The 19,803-nt window shown below is 33.3% G+C and overlaps 1 protein-coding gene across 1 annotated transcript in view; it reads left to right on the forward strand.

The window, feature by feature from the left end:
- The window catches only part of LOC113507608 (cyclic AMP response element-binding protein A), a 121,537-nt gene that overhangs the window by 77,270 nt on the left and 24,464 nt on the right, over positions 1 to 19,803 (forward strand). The gene's annotated exons all lie outside the window — the stretch shown is intronic.

Below are 19,803 nucleotides of genomic sequence, written 5' to 3' on the forward strand. Positions count from 1 at the left end.
GGAATAAGTAAAATTGTTGGTAAAAATTCGTAAAACTTGGCGTCAACGGAAGGTTTACAAAAATGTGGTATTGCATATTCAAATTACTGTTTGTAACCTATATTTGTCACCTGCTGTCTATTCTAGAGACTATGGCAAAGGTCCCTCATTTGGTTCCAAAATGTTCTGCCCTTAGTTACTGAAGACCATACTGTTAAAAACGCCTAACGCTTTTGTAAGCTACAAAGTCACAAACCAGCAATTTTAACTCACGGTAAATTAAATCAACGGATTCACACAAATCATTAAATTGAAATTAGCACGGAAAAACCGCAATTGTATTCTAAAGAGTTTCGTATCTTAAATAGTGTTGCGAGTGTCACAATGGACCGCCAGTTATTCGATACCGTTACCGTTTGAATCGATAGTTTACTGTTAACATTATCACGATTCGGTTACAACTCGATTTGTGCTATTTCGATTGAATGATCGAAATGTTTTTATGTGCATTGCTTAGGTTTTTAATTTGACGATCAGATTGGCACTGGCCGTGAGTAAAGCAAAGATTTGAAATTAGAACTTGCATTTGTTTCTTTGGTGAAGTTTAAATAATAATAATGAGACAATTGAAGCGTGATGACTTAAGTGACTTAACATTCTGGTTTGACATTTAAAACATATTTTTTGTTCATTTTATTTTCATAACATTAATCGCCGCGTTGATTGTATATCGAAGTGTTTAAGCAGTGTCCATCCATAATTTATACTAGTTTCTTGTGTGAATTGTGAAAATAAATTTTCAAACAAAATTGGTCACCCATCAACTTTATAACCGTAACTGTTACTTAATAGTTACTGTAAAAATGTCATCTGTTTAGCTATTGTGGGTTAGGAGATACAGCTTTCTGATAGACGGACAGAGAGCGGGTACTTTGAGTACAGAACCCTAATGTGTACCTAGGACAGCGGAAACATTTTGTATAATGTATATTAATCTCTAACTGTTGTTCTTTGAGACAAGCTTGATATCCTATACTGCGCTTTAGTTAAACTTGCAATTTCTTGCATAATTGTTTCTTTCATATTTCAGTTGTAAGTCACGAATTATGATTTCCTTAAGCTTGCATAAACGCGGCAGTCACTGTATGTAACCAGAAACTCAACGTAAATTGTAATTTAAATTTGCACTTCGAACAATTGCTTAACAATGCTTTTTAGCAATCCAAATTCAAAATTCAGACAATTACTTTTCTGTGTATTTGTACGTTCAGGATTTGTCAAACTTGAAATGCCTCAGATTTGAACGGTGCTGCTATTCAAAGTTTAAAAAGAGAATACTTATAACTATTTAAGGATTCTAACGTTTGCACTCAATCTATTTAGCCAATAACGATTAGTATTCACTTCTGCTATATGCAATTTGAGACGTTCGCATAAATGTATGTAGATGAGACATAAAACTTTTCTTCGCAGAAACTGCTTTCATATAAATCACGGAGGCATTAAGATCGTCAGATGGGATTTTGTTGAAGCCTTGTATCGTGGAAACAACCTTGAGGGATCATATTGCAAGGATTATTAGGATAATAAGTCTTTATAAAGTTACTGAGACGACCAGTAATAAATTTTAAAACTGATACAACAAAACACCATTTAACATAAATAAAACTTAACGCTAATAAACGAAATTTGAATTTCGACTTAAAATGACAATATTTTTTGAGATGACGAGCAGTTTAGATCTTTAGAAACTTTGTGCATATCTGTAAAACCAATGCTTAAAATAAAACTGACTGAGCGGAGTCTTATAGCGATGCACTATTATTCCAAGATGCTCTGGCATCCCGTTGCAGCTATCACAGACAGAGAAAGATAGACTTCCTGACTTTGAAGAAACGGGACAGAGATAGCGCGTCCCGTTTTTAAGAGCGTGTTTGAATTGAGGCATCTTGGGTGCTTAATCACGTTTGTGTAATGGGTGCAACTTAGAAATGCAATGTTCATTAAAGGTGTTCTTTGTTTAAAAACAGCATTGAAGCTTAGATTACAACTTTTTTTAATATTCTGATTTTTAGGCTAAAGAATTCATATGCTGACACTATAAACAGATGATTGTATTAACTTAATTGTTATATGACCTCTTTAGTTTTATTTATTCAAAAAAATACAATCTGATTTATCCTTGTAAGTATTACTGATAATTTAACAAAAACAAAGTGTAAAACAATGTCGTTAGTAGATCTTAAGATTAATACTATCCCTATTATCACATACTAGTACATTTATAACTGATACGTGATAACATTATTTTGATTCCTTATTTATCATACGCAAGTTAACGATACATAAATAATATTAAATTTCCGCATTGTTTATTAGTTGGAGCTTTATGATTTAATTTCCATTTAACTTAATATTTTGCTTTTTACATAAAGCTTTTAAAGTGATGTTATGCATGCTTCCTTTTATGTTCGGTCTGCATCAATGTTATTTAATACACTAGGGCTCTTTTCCTCTGGGCTTAGGTGTGTATTATCAAAAAATATTATAGGGGTTTTCATTGCATTAGGTTCTTATATGCTCGTTAATATCGCCTTATTATTATTGTTATTCTCCTTATACTTATTAAACTGTCACTGAGACCCCGAATATTGGGAAAACTTAAAATTTTCACCATTTTTGGATTTAACAGTAACAAATTGTAATCTTAATTTAAAAGCCGTCTTAACTGTATGAGTATGACAGTCCCATAATGATGAGCATCGATTAAATGGCTTCCTTAAGAATCAAACGCATACATAATACAAATGAGTTATTGTTTGTCTGTCCACCTTATTGTTCGTAATGAGGGGCAATTAAACACATTGTGTCTGGAATAACAATCTCATTATTTATATAATTAAACAATCGTTGAACCCTCAACACTGTTTTGTGGAATAATCAAGCGATTAACTTGATGCTTATGGCCAATAAAGATTTTCATTTTACCACCGAGTTCGGATTAAGGAAACCTCCTTTCCTTAATCCGAACTAGGTAGGTTGGTGTTACCTGATAAACGTTTTTGCGAAACCTCTTTTGCTATTTCTCGTCACCATTTGTGTAAGTCTCTTATTCTATTCTTTTTAAAGATGTTACATTCATATTACATAATTAAATATTAAAACAGTTGCTGGAATTTAGACCTGCAACTATGTGCATAATAATTCAATCTTTGAAACCCTAGTTCACATAAATATTTAGACCTTTGTTTAGTCCTAGCTACCGCATTAGGTTAAGTAACCTGTAATGGTAGATTAGTGAGATAATTTAATAAATAAATAAATGTTTTAGTAATCTAGTGCCGCATGAGAGGATACTTTTTAATTTAATTCTTCCTATAATTAGTTTTTTATTTTGGACATTTTGGGTAATATCAATATGTAGATAATATTATCAGATAGAAACTTGAACTACACTGTTTACTTGCAAGAGAAAAATCAAATAAAAAGTTTTTAATAGTTCATCAGAGTGTTACATATAGTGCACTACTTTATACCCGTACCGGTGTAAAAACTCAGCTTTACACACATAAAACACCGTATCTTTCTCCAATCAGATGTTTCTAGAAGTCGTTGTTTACAAAGACTGCATTTTTCGCGCATTCGTCTTAAGACATGATGGCACGCGGCTTTCTCACGGCCCTTCAGTATTCGGACAGGCACGTACTGACATTGCCTTGCTGTGAATGTGAAATTATGCCGATACTTGGACACGCATCACAAAACTACTATACATGTACTAATCAACTAGCTTAATGATTTTCAACCTTATGACAATGTAGTAAGGTTAGGAAAGGGCTGATAGATAGAAACGCAAGTTGTCTTCTGTGACACGAATACTCATTACCACAAGCGGATTAGTACGTTGCGTCATTTCCCTGTAAAAATATTTAGTTCGCTCTGTCTGCATTATAATTCATTGTGGGTACTAATTTTTGTGGCTCATTCACACTGACATTTAAATTAGTTAGGTGCATAAGCAACGACATTCTAGCGAACTGACTTCAGTTTTAATTTTAAATTCAAATTTCGATTTGCGTCGTTTGAATTTGATTTTAAATATTATACGGCGTGGATTTGTAATGAGTTAGGAATGAAGGAGGTTGTAGTAACGTAGTTTAATATTGAGTCCAAATAGTCTTTAATCTCAATTATCTTAGTGAATAGGCTTTAAATAAATGTTTCAATAAATTGCGTTCCAGTGAGTAATGGGCACAATGTCAGCATAAATCTGGGCTATCGAGTACTACGCCGCCTCATAACGTATGTACTGCGATACCAGTAGATACCGTTTACACGACTGCCACGGTAATTGAGCAATTACATTCCATACACTCTTCATACAGATGTACGGGCTTAATGTAATGACAAGATGTGTGGTTTATTGGGAATTAAGTCGTGTTTTTAAAGATGTAAAAATCGAGATTTGAATATATGTATCGCGTCTTGGCTATAAAAGATAATTAGATACTTTATATTTTTATAGGATACTTATCAAATAATTTCATTTAACCCATCAATTAGTTTTTGAAATAATTTTCTAAGGACCTATATATTCGTCACTAAGCATTGAACTCTTTTAAAACAAAGTAAACAAATGCTTGATAAGTCGCATAAGACAATAAATTTTCTTTACAAAACCTATACACTTATCTCACTGTCAACAATATCAAAGCATCTATAAATAACAAATGAATTGCGCATGATTTGAATTATTTGGAATCGTGTTCGATGCATCCAATTAAAGCCATCGTTACAGTTTGCGGGACGGCACATAATACTTGTTGCGTAACGTATACGTACCGTTACGTTGCCGTGCGAAGCCGGTGACATTCTGTGCAGGTTGCAGGGGACCTACCATCCACTACCACCAATCTTAAACCAAGAATATTGCAGCTGTTAAAGCGAGATGCCCATATACGTGTCAAAGCGCGCTCTCTCGCTTCTACTGCTGAGGTAGAATAACTTTAAGTGATAGTGGTAGGACCCAGGTAACAGGTACCATTGTGAGTGACGTGTTCAATTCGTCATAAACTAAGAATGCGACTTTAATGCAAACTCAGTTTAAAGTTATAGGTTTTATTATTGATGGATATGACGATTTGCTTTTGACGTGCAGTTAGCAATAGGATGGGAATATTTACATTACGTTTGTTTATGAGTTGTGGTAGGTTGGAGCTTAGTCAGACAATGTTTCCCTTTACCTATTTTATATTATTCATACTTCAGAAACTTGGGAAATTCATACAATCGTATCGAAATACTGAGGAAACGGAACTGCATTAAATTTAAGTGACTATTATCGAAGAGCTTATCAAAACTGTTGCATGTGCTTCTTAAGTGAATATAAAAATAGAAGGAGCTCTTAAAACTCGAGACTTATCTTTAAAAAGATGGCGGTCTCAATGCAATTACAAAAAAAAAAAACAAATGAAGCAACATTTGGATTATTTCTTTAGAATCTAAAGTAGATACTTAGTTTCCTAGCTGCCGAAGATAGATCTCGATGGCGTGCAATTGGGGCCTATGTCCAGCAGTCGAAGAATATAGGCTGATGATGATGATGATATGATGATGATGATGATGCTGATGATACTGCTGTTGATTATCATCTGATTATTTTTTCTATTCTCTAGTGGGGTCAGCTCCTCGTCTTACCGTACTCAGCGATCAGAGCGATTGCTCGTCTGACCTGCACATCTAATTTTAAAGGGTAAAATGGGTTTGGAGCAAGAGCAGAGATGAGGTATCCGTTTCGTAACAGTAAAGTCGAGCAATTTCTTCTAGGCGACAGAATGGCAAATCTTGAAGTTTGTTCTTTATGTGACTTGAGATAAGGTCTAAATTATTGTACAATGTAACATATAGTTCTATATTTTGTTAGTTACATCACCTTTCAAACGACTGTTTAACAATTACATAAAACCCTAAAATTCTTAGCTTAATTATGTTGATTTTGTTTAAAATGTTTGAGATACGTTTCCGTTGATAATACAGCTTCCTTCCTGTGTTATCTTTGTTCGTCAGTCACTCTATATAAATGTGGTTATTTAATAAAACGTGAGTTTTATCTGCTTTAATTAGTAGCTGCTTAGCGTTTATGTACTAAGATAATAAAAATAAAGAAATATACACTATAGTAAAATAAAATAAAAACTATGCTGTCACTCTACTTTTCTGCATACCAGTTTCTTTCGCTTTCACTCCTAAACCTCCCTACCGATTTAGGTAAAATTTTGTAAAATGATAGTTGGAAATCCAAGAAAAGACAAAAGATACTTACTTTTTATCATAATAACTAACATCTACGAGCCATCCATCCATTTATATATTTCTTGGTCTTAATTGCCGCTATAGTAGGAAGGTTTTTGGTTTCAATTTTATTTGGGTTAATTGGAATAAATTGGACATCGATGATACTTATTTATTAGTGTCCTCATTCCTTCCCCTGTAATTGCAATATCCCCTAAAATTTGGGCAAGGCAACGGAAATTATGAGAGCAAATTACTTTCGCATTTATTAACTTGATTTGTGTCTGTTAAACATATAATTATAATAGACTAAGGTTTAAAGATTTTTTGTGTGTTTTTTTCGGGCGATATTAGAATGAAAATATTTTAGTTAACAATTTTCAAAATAAAAGGAATTCTTTCATCATATAAAATTAAAATTACTGAGGTTGCAGCAAAAACAATTCCTAAAAAAATATAACTGTCAAAAACATTTTCAATTCTATATTCAAAAGCCATAAAGAAATATATCTATTATGTAAGTGACGTATCATAATGACATTTAATCAATGTAAGCCTTGTATAGGTTATATATTTCTTAATCATGTTCCAGTTTTTCTTAATACCAACACTGGTAAAGTTCAGGGACGATAGAAAACAAATGCCGATATTAATTCTTTTTCTCATCGATTAGTCATTCAATGTTTTTATCTTAAGATATTGTCGACGGATTTTTGCCCTAGGATTAGGATGGAAATGATGTCTAAGAATTATTATTTCTTATCTGTGGTATTGGGCTGCATCTGAATTTCTTTTCTTTGACGTATAAAGACTTTTTTATCGTTATGATGTCTCCGTAAAGTTGTTGAAATTTTTGGAGCCATACTATTTTTCTATTGAATGCTCAATTCTTACTTCTTACGTTAATTCCGTACAGCATACCTTATTAAAAGTTCATAATTATCAAGAATTTAGTAACATTTTTTTCATTTTAAAGTACAAAATTCATTACAGTAATGTTTACTTCTAAGTATTCCTAGACTAAGGCTCTGTTCCTAAGTATATGTAAGATCCGTTAATGTTATTAACAATACAATCCGATTAACATACAGGTACAATTGGGCGGCTGTTATGTAGGTAACCCAAAACTGTAATGTCGCTTCCAATTATATTTGTCATAACTCAATAACTCGGTTACGCAAACTGGAACGCTTGTTATTTTGTTTTTCCAATTATTCTGGAATGTTCCTTTCTTTGTTATAAACAAATGAATGTTTGTTGAAGCTAGATTGATTTGGTTGTAGATTGTTTGTTAGTTAACGCTTGAGTACTGGTTATCGATTAGACTATTTTTCCTTTAAATTTGCCTTATTATGAATGAAAGCCAGAGTCTAAAAACTGATTTAAAGACTGATAGAAAGAAGCGATGTTTCCGTTTTTGTATTTAAAAAATCACCAATCAATCCAAACCAGGATAAAACCAGTTTCGGGAAAAGCCGCAACAAATTACATGATGCTATAAATAGTATAAAATCCAATTTACAAGTTACAGTCGTTATCTGTGTGGGCGCACGCGGGGTTAGAAATGCGAGAAATTGAGAAAAATGGTCTGACAGCGCCGCGGCGTGGGAGAGCGTAGCGGGTAGCGCGGCTGTGTGACGGACTGACAACATGGCGCCCGTGACGTCACGCGCCGAGCCCCCGACAACGCCAACACTGTTATTATAAAAATAATAACTTAATAAATATTTATAGCCCGTCAATGAATACTTTGATAGAGAAAAGTTTGCCTTCTCAATTTATAACGAACCTTGCTTGTTATTAAAGATTAAATAGAACCTTTTTTACACGTTGATATTTTTGGCTGTAATTTTTCGTGTTATTTAATATCATAATTGGAAACAACAAAAACATATTTATGTTATAATATTAGCTATGACTAAATAAAAAGAGCAAAAAAAAGTTAAAACATTAATACCGAAGCGTATCCACAAACATTCTGTGTGTACTCTTTTAGTCAATTGAATGTTTGTGAAAACCCACGCAACACGGATTACTCCCATTATTCTCCCAGTACAATTTAGTACAAAAATGTACCAAAAATAATACTCTCTTTGTGATTGCGTCTATTTTTAGACTGTATTCTTGTTAGACATTTTCTCGCCTCGAAGGAATCAGTTATCTTGTAGAGCACGTAACAGTAGTTGTTACGTAGTCGCCAGTATCGGATCACAGCGGCCACACGACTGGAAAATTGGATGGCAGCGCAAAAACTTAGTTATTTTTCAATGAAACGTGGAATTGAAAACGAGAGTGGCTTTCTAGCCCCATTATCGAGATATATCCCTATTTGATAGACCCTTTCTCTATTCTATTGTCGTCGCTTTAAATATAAATTGTTTGATAATGCAAAGAGATTGTATTTAATCGTTTATAGATGGTTCAGTGACTATCTGTTAGGATTGGAAGTGCATTTGCAATACCATTTAGTTGATCGACAAAAGCGATCGTCAAGTATTTATTTAAGTGAGTAGGTTTATGTTCCAAATTCGTATTGTTGTGAATAACAATACGAATTTGGAACATAAATAAAAACATAATAAATAAATAATCTTTATTTATTTATAATCTTTATAATTTTTATTTATTTCATTATCAGCCAGTATCGCCTTACTGGGTTTCTCTGACCTATGCCTAACAAAGGTCAGTTTTGAACGAAGTGTGTTCTGCCGTCTCCTTCCTTCCATAAAAAAAGTCTTAATGCGGTTCTTCAAAATATCAACATAATGACACGACTTTCCACGAAAAGCCCCGAATTATTTTTTCTCATCATCTAATAACCGTCTTCCATTTAAAAAGATAAACTGTCTAAACTCTCGCATATTAGTATCTGACCCTGTTTCCCGCATTATGCAGGAATGCGCCACGTGCAGTGCTTGCGACGGGGAAACAAACACATAAACTCACTCTTTGAATTGCAATCACAAGTTCCGCTTATTCTGTAGAGCCTGTGTGTACCGAAATATTATATCACATCTACTTGAATTAGTTTACCTAATTTACTTGAAGTACTTTAAGGAGGGGTTGACAAAAATTCAATTTGGATCTAAATTCTTTTAACACAATTGGCATGCGATGATTTGTAGAGTTTTATTTCTCCATCCGCCCTACTGCGGGGCTAAGGCTCACACGCACTTTCCATCTCTGTCCAGAGTTATGCCTTTCCAGGTTTTGCTGAAGTAGACAAGCTTATGCCAACATTAACCTAGACTTCCCTACCCATTCGAACCCAATTTGTTATATTTCACAAATTATATCGCATACATATTCAAAGAACTTGGTTTATTCCTGTCTAAATGCTTGCATGCAATGCATGCCTATTTAATATACTAAATTATCCATCTAGGGACCGACTCTAACCTAAATGTTTATCGTCACATGTCACCGTGGGCAGTCCGTTATATAGGCCGGCAACAGTTAATGCAGTCATTGAGTCTCATGACGTCATAGGCTGTCTAGACTAAATTTATCGTTCTGCCTCGATGACGTCATATCCGCCTACGTTAAGGGAAGTTATAACGTCAATGGAAAGAAAAATAAAATTTATTATTCTTCCAGAAAAGTGGCCAAAAGGTTAGCTGTTAAGTCGATTTGTATTCATTGCTTGTTGTTGTCTTCGTGATAAGGTGGTAAGTTTTGAAAGCTAGGAATGGTTTTCTAATGGATTTCTAAACAAATTCAGATATACTGGGATCTATGATCACCTGTTAAAGTAATATTATTGCATTTGTGGCAGTATGACAGCGAAATACATTATGTAGAGTGACGTTGACGTAATTAGATTATTGTAGCATTTCCTGTAGTTGTATTGTCATGATTTCTTAATTAAAAGTCTAAATTTTTACTCATCTTCTGTTTTGTGAGTTAAGAATATAGGTTCCAACTCCATTACTGACGTTAGCCATCTCATTTTCTATAGAAATTTAAAATATCCATAGAAGTAAGAGATATGTTATGAATATAACATAAATACCTTTAAATGGCAAATACTACTCGAAATAGTAATTAAAACACCTATCTTCATACATCAATGATTAAGGAATTTAGATGGGCTCTTATAAATATGCCTTAAAACTATATTTTCATATAAATATGGTACATTAGAGATATCTTTTGCAATATTTACCTACTAACTTGCTAATTACGATTACAAATTTACTATAAATGATTTATAGCTGAAAGTCGTATTATTAGATTAATCTCGCTCAACCTTATTAGAAAACATTACACTTAATATTCGCAACATTAAAATTTATAAGCCTGTATAAACACGTTCTTAATATTAACAACCATTTTCGGCGTATCAGGGAAATTAACGCGAAGTGGCGTCGGCCCCTTTAAGTGTATAAGGACCGAAATCTGGAACATTTTGATACACGATCACCATTGCTTGCTGATAAGTTTGCGGATCGAAGGTTGTCGTGTAAAGAAAGCAATGTAAAGCGATTGATGTATAAGGTTCGGTAAGGCGCGGTCGTGATGGTACAGGGCGGTGGTTAAAGCAATTATCTTCTATCTATTGTCTAGACGATGTTATAGATGTTTGATTATTGAGTTGCTGTGCAGAAGGCTTCACTTCGTTCTATTACCGAGAAAGAGTCCATTGGAAATATTCCTTTACCAATATATTTTTTCTCGTACAACATTATGAACTCTAATTAATAGTCGTTTCATGTTTTTAAATGTTGTTATCTTAATTATTCTATATTCAAAACAGTGCTCAAAGAAGAATTTAAACTTTTCAGCAACCAAAATTAAAAATAAAACATTTCGCAAGCCAGTATTTTGTCTCCGCCGAACCAAAAACACAATTGTAAACAATATAATTAGTTGCTTACCGACCGCATCGTTATTGTGCTCGCACCGAAAGACCAAAATTCTCAGGCGGGTATGCGACCTATTTCGCACAAGCCTCTGTCCCACGGATTGCAACAACAGATGTTTAAGCTAACGAGAACTATGAATGCTTTGTGCACTATAAAATTAGCTATAAAAGTTTCAGTGATGGGTTCCGTGAATACTAGTTTTGTTTCGTACAAAAGGACTGAGTGACAACCATGTTTAATATGCTTTAAACAGTCCGTTTTATGGGTAGATAATTTTAGAGGGCTACAATTGTGAGGCGGCTTATTATATGTTTGCTTATTTGAAAGTTTTACACCTTATTCGTACGACGTTAGCCTATGTTTTATTTGTAAATATTCGCTATAATTAAATCCATATTACTATAACCTAAAAACAAAACACTATCAAACGAAAACTGCATATCCACAGCTGAAGAGCATGTATATTAATGTATAACAAGTAGAACTTCGTTAAATACAAACAACCAAGTTTTTAATTCAACATCCAAACACCGGTATAATTACGACGACATTACATTAGCAAGTTTAACAAGAGCAACTCGAAATGCAATGCTCGATCGCGATAATGGCCAATCCGACAACGGTACACACTGAACCGGATGCGAATCGGCTATCGGCCGGTGAAAGTAGATGGTACAAAAAATGCTCCCATTCCTTGCGCCGGTTGATATTTCATGAGACATTCACTTGATACGAAATAGCGTGTGGAGCCTGTCTCTCAGGGCTATGTGGAGCAGGTTTTCGGATGCAAGGACCAACGCGACGCTCGATGATCGCATTTTGTTTTATTTTGTAAAAGCGGTCTTTCTTTTTAAATTATCAGATTTTATAACGGTATCCTTTATTCTATGTGTAAGAGACCGTTAGCAAATTAATTCGTAATACAACTAGAATAAAAGTCGTATGTAGTTGTACGGATATAGGTGTCTCTTCTCTTTTTGCTGTTAAACAAGTTGATGCTCATCTTTTTCTTTTATTTGAAACACGCATCCAAGGCCGTCTTGTTCGTATCGTTTATTTGTTCCTTTAAGAACTTCATTAGAATTACAAGACCTAATTGGTTATATCGAGGATACGTGAGTACCGTTTTGATAGTTCTTGGTACTTGGCACAGGGTTAATTAATCAAGTGGCTCAGAAAGGGTCGGAAACATATATAGGATAGTTGACTAAGTGCGACCAAAGAGTTTCTAACTTCATGTAGTTTGAGATTTGAATATATCCGAGACACAAGGGCTTTACTAAGTAGAAAATGTAAATAAACCAATGCATAAACGAGAAGTGAGGCAAAACTTTCCTCATTATAATATTAGTACGACAATGCAGCTAATAGATCACGACTGAATGAATTATTTGATACAATCTCTTAATGCAGCCTATTTTCAGAAAATAGAAACATTTAACTGTTTCTCACGTCTCGTGGCTGGTTTGAAAGCGACTCCTTAGTATCAGAATGACGTTTGCATGCAGAGCGCGGGTTTACGGCCCACGGCCCACCACACTGCATGCTCCAAATTCTAGTGCATTCTGTCTTACCTATAAAGTTGGCCCACATCCTGCAGAACAAACGAACTTATTTAATGTTTGCTCAAAATAACAGCACTTTAGGATACTGGGAATCGTTCCGTAATGCTTTAAGGGATAGTTATAATGTATTTTAGGACTAAATGTGGTTATGTTTGTTTCCAGTCAGTGAAACGAGAGACAAGGTACAATTCATGTGATTTTAGTATAGTTATGTAGGTCTCTATATCCATTTCCTTACATCAAGAATTATCTATAGTGCCTTATTTAATTACAGAGCTTTATTGAAGATACAAAAATTACGAAAAACTCTTTAAGATCGTGTTAAAATAATTTGCCGTCCTTGCATATCCATCAAGAGAACTTATTTTTATCTTAATTGGTGCCTTAAAATGTTTTACCTGATATACAAAATACTTGGCTGCCTTGTATTTATTGAATTAAAAATGTAATTATAAAATGAAGCAATATGAATATTTACGATGTTTGAGGCTTATAGGCAATATTTTTTGGGGTTAATACACATTTACATTCACAAATAACAGGATTTTAGGGGTAAAGTGATTAACAAAATCGGTTCAGTAGTTTCTGAGGTAACCCCCTTCAACTTCACAAATTTTACCTCTATATAATGTTACTATATCTACATATAGATATATGAACTTTATGAAAATCACTGTCTTTTCTCATTTCCATATGAACAGCAGAATTTTATACTTGAGTGCATAATTTGGTTTACATATTTTAAGAACAGGATTCTTAATGTGCGCCACATTATCTCGGTCATAAATTATAATAGCCGACACGATTTTATTGATTGGAATTTAAATACTGCACGCGTTGCTAAGCAGTCAGCCATTTTGGTTCACTTATGTAGAGTATTTTTGCTACTAAGGGCTTTTTAATACATTTAATATTTATTCGTACAATAAAATCGAAAAAAAATAATTAAATAGCTGTACTGACTTTTTTATAGTGAATGCTGCGTGGTTTACGAACGATTTTAAATTCCACAATATGATTTTTGTCTGTTTGTCTGTATGTATGTATATGAGAAAAGATCTCGGAAAATACTGGATAGATTTGATTCAAATTTTCTGAGAGATTAATTCGTATTCAGAGATTCATTTCACAATATTTATTGTTCTCTATTCTCATACGTTCAAGCGAGTAAAATCAAATTTAATTGCTCAAAAATATAATAAAAGAAATGTGTTTGGGACTGGGTCTAATTGATTACGTTTTTAATTTGAGACTGGCGTTTTACTATCATATCTGCTGTTTCTCTCTTGCTTATGATCATTTGTAGTGTTAGAATGAGATATAGTATCTTCCGATTGTTTTTGATGGATCTCACACAGTTCACAATGAATGGGATGATGGATTGTTTTGATAAAGTTACGACTTTCGTATAACAGTACTTATGTATTTTGTTACTTAAAAGTGTTAATTAATGATTACATTGTAATTAGTCTAGTTGTTTGTACTGTAATTTCATCCTACACGTATTATTAATTTAGATGTATGAATTTTTGTTCCTCTTTCACGCAAAAACGACTGGACGGAATTAGACCAAACTTGGTACACAGATAGTTTATAACAGGGAATAACAGGAAGGATAGTTTTTATCCAGATTTTTTGTTTCTGTGGGAAAATATTCAATATAATATCGGGCGGGCCCGCGAGCAAGTACTAGTTTCCAGTTGACCACTTTATTGGATTTCAGCTCGAGATTCATATGACTTCCTCATATCTGTTTTTGTTTGGTAAAATAATTTACATCGTATTAACTCCTCGGTGAGACCGGCTCGCAAATTAAAGTGCCAAATATGTCCTGCTATAGGACACTTTTGTTATTAACATTTCTTAAGTACTTTTTTGGGAATAATTTACGTTGCCCTGCGATAAAGTTGATTATGACGTATTTGTCAAATATCTGAAAGGTCATTGAAATAAAACGTGCCAAATTTTCGCGTAGTAACAGTTATTTGTTATTCAATTGTTTTAGTATAAATTGATGACATAGAAATCACAATTAGATCGCTCCAAAGGTCTGCATATTGCTGAGCAACGAATGTGCGATATTTCCATAATATTACGCAACTGAGCAACTTTAAGAATTGCCTCGCGACCGGTTTGCTGGTCCACTTGCATCATGCACATTTGACAGCGTATGCATGTGTGTCTACTTGTACGTATATGTGTGTGTGAATGTGTGTTACCGGTCTATTGATAACTTTTAAGTACGATTTTAGCTTTTTCTTGTTCTATTTTTAAAGTCATACTATATTATTTTTAAAGCCTTTCTACTATGTAGTATACCCAGACTAACAGGCTGGTTTTAAGCGAAATTAATGTTTGATTTAAAAATAGAAACTTTCAAGTCGGTTGTAATAAAATATTATTTTATTTTAAGAAACGAAATACGGGTTTTAATATCACATTGAAGTTTCATTTTACAAAATTCTCTTCAACAATATAGCTACATTTTATGTTAATTAAAACGTTCATTACGCTTGGAATTAAGTAACGAATTCATCTACGTATAAAATAACATTTCCCTATTTCTCCGCTCACTGTTATTTTTTTTAATTTTAATGTACGAAACTGGCCGCGTATAAAATTAGTCTAACTTTTTTCTGTTTATAAAAAGAAAGTTCTATTAAAAAAGAACATTATTACCCTGGAAAACATTTTATTTTATCATACTCCCGTAGTATTTTTAAAAGGAATAAATTATTTGTTTTTTTTTTTTACATCTATTGATTTTTATTTTCAGACTGTTTTCTATTTTTTTTCAAAATACTTTTTGTCCTTAAAGATAAACTGCCTCTATTCTATGAAGAAGTTTCACACGTTCTGTAGTTTCATGTCTCAATCAGCATCCATGGCTTAGCTGTCAATGTCTCAACGATATCAAATTAGGACGATCACAGCAGGCACTGCTCACGAACTCAGTCCCGTTAATGTATCGCCAATAACTCTTCCCCTCTCAGTGAACTAACATCTTAGTTAGTTCACTGTTAGTTAGTAGTAGTTCACGAGATCTATGTGGAGCATCAAGTCTTTGTATAAGTGCAATATCTTTACTAGTATACGTTGCTTTTGTTTGAACTGTGCTCATAATGTAATTGCTAGCTAGCCTTAGGTTTTTGATATCGCTTATGTTCGCGGAAAGAAAAAACAATCCTAAAGTTTCGTAAATTCTTTAAAAGAAAATCTTGAACTAAAATTTATTGAACACCGTCAAATTTGCACTCAATACGGGGGCGGTTTTACCTACCGACTGATAGCCAACCATCAGCAATATATACACAATTATCGCTATCAAAATTGATAAATATTTCCAATTGCAATAACTAAATAAATTCAATTTTCGCTGTTATTTGCCACTACTTTTCTTTCTCAAAATACGTTTTACTTCGCCGTTTGGAGTGTGCGAGTGTTACATCTCAAAGCCGTTTGACTTGCAATTTTTGCCGCCACAGCTATTATCGACTTGCCAAACTATTGAATGTCCCAGTCACGAAGCTCACTTAATAGTCAACATTGCACGATGTCAGACGTGTGATTATATACTTTTTCCTTTATATTTCGTGAGACAATAAGGTATTCACAGGTTATTTGATGGGAATTCAGGCTAAATGCTTGTAAATTGTAAATGGTAGAGTCGGATGGTTGTTAAGAGTTGTAATAAAATGTTATTATAGTTTTTATTATTACTATAGGCTGTTAATGGGGTCTCTTTTATATACCTACATGTTTCAATGTATAGGTGAGAACTGATCAATGTTCTCTTTCTATTTTATCAATAAACGTTTTAAGTGGAGTGCATCTCCATTTGAATTATAATAATTCCATTACAGATGACAAAATGCTCTTCCTGTCAAAAATGTAGCTAGTACCTACACATTTCACATTCATCACAAATAAGAAGAGCAATTATTTATATAACTCCCCAAAATTGTCTATACAAAAATGAAAAAAAAACCCGGTAAACAAATCTATACATTACATACAGCCATAAAGTACCTACTTAATTTTAATAAGTTACTCTATAGAACAAAACGCTTTAAAACTGTGGTATTGTACGCATAAACCTTGCCAAGGCCATAGTCTGTCGCAGACCAGTCATTGACATGGTAATTATGTACTATAATATCATGTCTTTCCTGGGAAATTTTAAGGCATGAAGAGCGTGGGTTAATTGTAGATGACAGCGCCATCTAGTTTTATTAATAGGCAACTTTTTTGCAAAACAATTGTATTTATTCTTTTTTGTTATACTGTAGGACATAGTTTAGAAATACTATAGGACTGCGACTGACTTAAATAGAGGACAAGCTATTGCTCACGGTTTAGCCGACTTAAGCTCAATAAGACGCCGATTTTAGTTGCAAAAACAACCCCTTTCTGTCAAATTTCATACCAAATTCTAACGATATTTTTATCACATACATTTGCATTTATATCATTAGTATTACCTGTATTTCCCAAAAGGAACCATACGAGGTTCCAAAAACGCAGTTTTCTGAGATTTAAATTAAATTGTCCCGCCCCATACACCTTTCTTTCAGCTGACAATTCGTCTCGGCTGACCATACTGTTTTCAATAGTCTTTACTAAATTAACCAAAAAGTATAGACGTTGTTTCTCCAAAGGAGTTTCGGGTCTCATTAACAATTAACATTTACGTAAGCGTGACTTTCTTTACTGCATTGTGTCACTGTGTGACAGCTAACGTTCACACACGTCATCCCATTCATAGATTGACGACTTTCCTTTTCAGGTATTCGTAGACTACACATATCCTGAAGTAAATGATGAATTTAACTATAGATTTTTAGTGCTAGTCTTATTCGCGACACTAAAGGTTTTATTCAACTAGGCTACACAAAAATAAATTGGTCATCCGTCAAATTTTTGACCGCAACCAGAGTTGCTTAACCTAGTTCCTTTAGTTGTTGTTTTAGCAGTTTTTGTGAAAACTTCAATTATCCAGTTATTGCAGTTCATTAGATCCAACCTGGTTATACACGGACGGACTAGAAGTAAACTAACAGCTTAAAACTTAGTGTTTGAGTTCCAATAAAACATATTCTTACGTCATATTATTACCTAACGTGTTGTCTAGCTTAATTTGACATTTTATTTCTAGTTATTATTACATTTGGTCACGCTCCTATCCAGCGAAACGTAGAGACAGACAGATTTATATAGAGCTCGGTGCAGTGGAATTTCGGTGAAATGCTTCAACATTTCAAAAGAATACTGGGAAAGATGAAAATGTGTCATTAAAATATACGCTTCCAGTTTCCAGAAATATTTGTGTAATATCTTTTGAAGTACGTCTATTTCTGTAGCTATAAACTTAACAGGCTAACGCGAGAACAATAAACAAGTCGCAAAAAATAACAGTCGGAGACTAAAAATGAAGATAAGTAGTAAATGTATTATAACTGCACACAATTAATGTAATTAAACTGACTCTCATTCTTTACAATCTAATTAATTTTATTTTATTTCTGCATGTAGTAACATTTTTAGAAGCTCTGAAAATAGGATTTATTCAAAAGTGGCTTGTCCTTAAAAAAAAAAAAAATAGAATATCACACACACGCTACGGGCATAACGTCATCAGCATCGAATATAAATATACGTGAACACAACTCAGTCCATCTTCTACAAAAATTAAAAAGAAACATTTCTTAAATCCGAGGCAACAAAAATATAAATTAACATATGAATGAATTATAGACATGATTACTATTGATGAGCTATGTTTGTGTGCGCATGTTTGTGCATGTGTGTGTGAGTTCGAAACAAATGATAGAGCAGGGTACGATCGAGTCGAGTGGAAATTTAATTAGTAGTGAATTAACAAGTTGTATTAGTTAAACATAGATGATAGAAACAGAAGGTTTACAAGACGACACACACAATTTTTGATTTTGATTTTATGATTGGTTATTATATGATTTGATGACAAAATTATATGAATTAAAAACGAACAACTCACAAAAACATTAAATCTTGTATGTATGACGCTCTAATTAGTCATGTATACTATAGTTATAATGTAACTAAACTAAAATAACTGCAGAAAACACATTGGTCTTGTTAAAAAAATAAATATAAAGTCGTATTTAATTAGGAAAACATTCTGAAAATTAATGAAATCATCAATAGATAAATGAAACATAGCCTTCTGTTTATTTTCCTTTGCTTTGGACTTCTACCAGAAAGCTGAGAGCTGATCAATCAATCTAAAAATATAACATCTCTATTTGATTGAAATACATTTTTCTTCTACGTAATTGTTAAATTAGACGTTCGTTTGTTATACATTTAAACAAAAACTCTTCATGTAAAGTGGTTAACATTAGATTATTTTTAAATAAATCTTGCAACACACTTTCCAATTAATTGCTATGCAGCCATACAAGGTGCTTAGAATGGAAAAGCAACAAATTTCATTGTAATTTCTAAAATATACGTGTGCCGAAAACATTTGACGCTAATTAAGATATTCAAACACGTTATTATAAAGTAGAATTTGTAAGCACCTTCGAAACGTTACAAGTTACGCATTATTTTTCCACTATACATTCTTACAAGTCAATCACTTGGGTGTTAAGAACTCACATTCCGAACAGTATTAAAATGTTTATCACGAACAACTATTTGGTTTTTCCCAGCCATGGACCACTATACACTAGGTTCATTACCCCTGGCTGAGACTGAGAGCTATCGTATGAAGAATAGTATAAACACTTTTCGAACTTGTTTATAATAAAACGTAAGGATTGAGATGGAAATTAGACGTTTCATGGAAAACGTGCGCTAAAAACAAATGAATACCATTACCATTACCTGCCAGAAACAATATTGCCTATTGTAATTTTAAACTTTTCATGTAACAAATGAATATCGTTGTGTGATGTTCGCATTTTAAAGTTTTAATTTACGAATTAGTGTTGTGCGAGTAATTTATACGCTATGCGAGACCAAGCGCGGCATGACAGAGGTACTTAAAATTATTATGCTGCCTTTCTTTTGGTTTGGGCAATACGTTTGGTACCGTCGGAAGCTCATCACGCAGTCGG

Source organism: Trichoplusia ni, chromosome 2, assembly GCF_003590095.1.
Source record: "Trichoplusia ni isolate ovarian cell line Hi5 chromosome 2, tn1, whole genome shotgun sequence".
NCBI classification, from domain to species: Eukaryota; Metazoa; Arthropoda; class Insecta; order Lepidoptera; family Noctuidae; genus Trichoplusia; species Trichoplusia ni.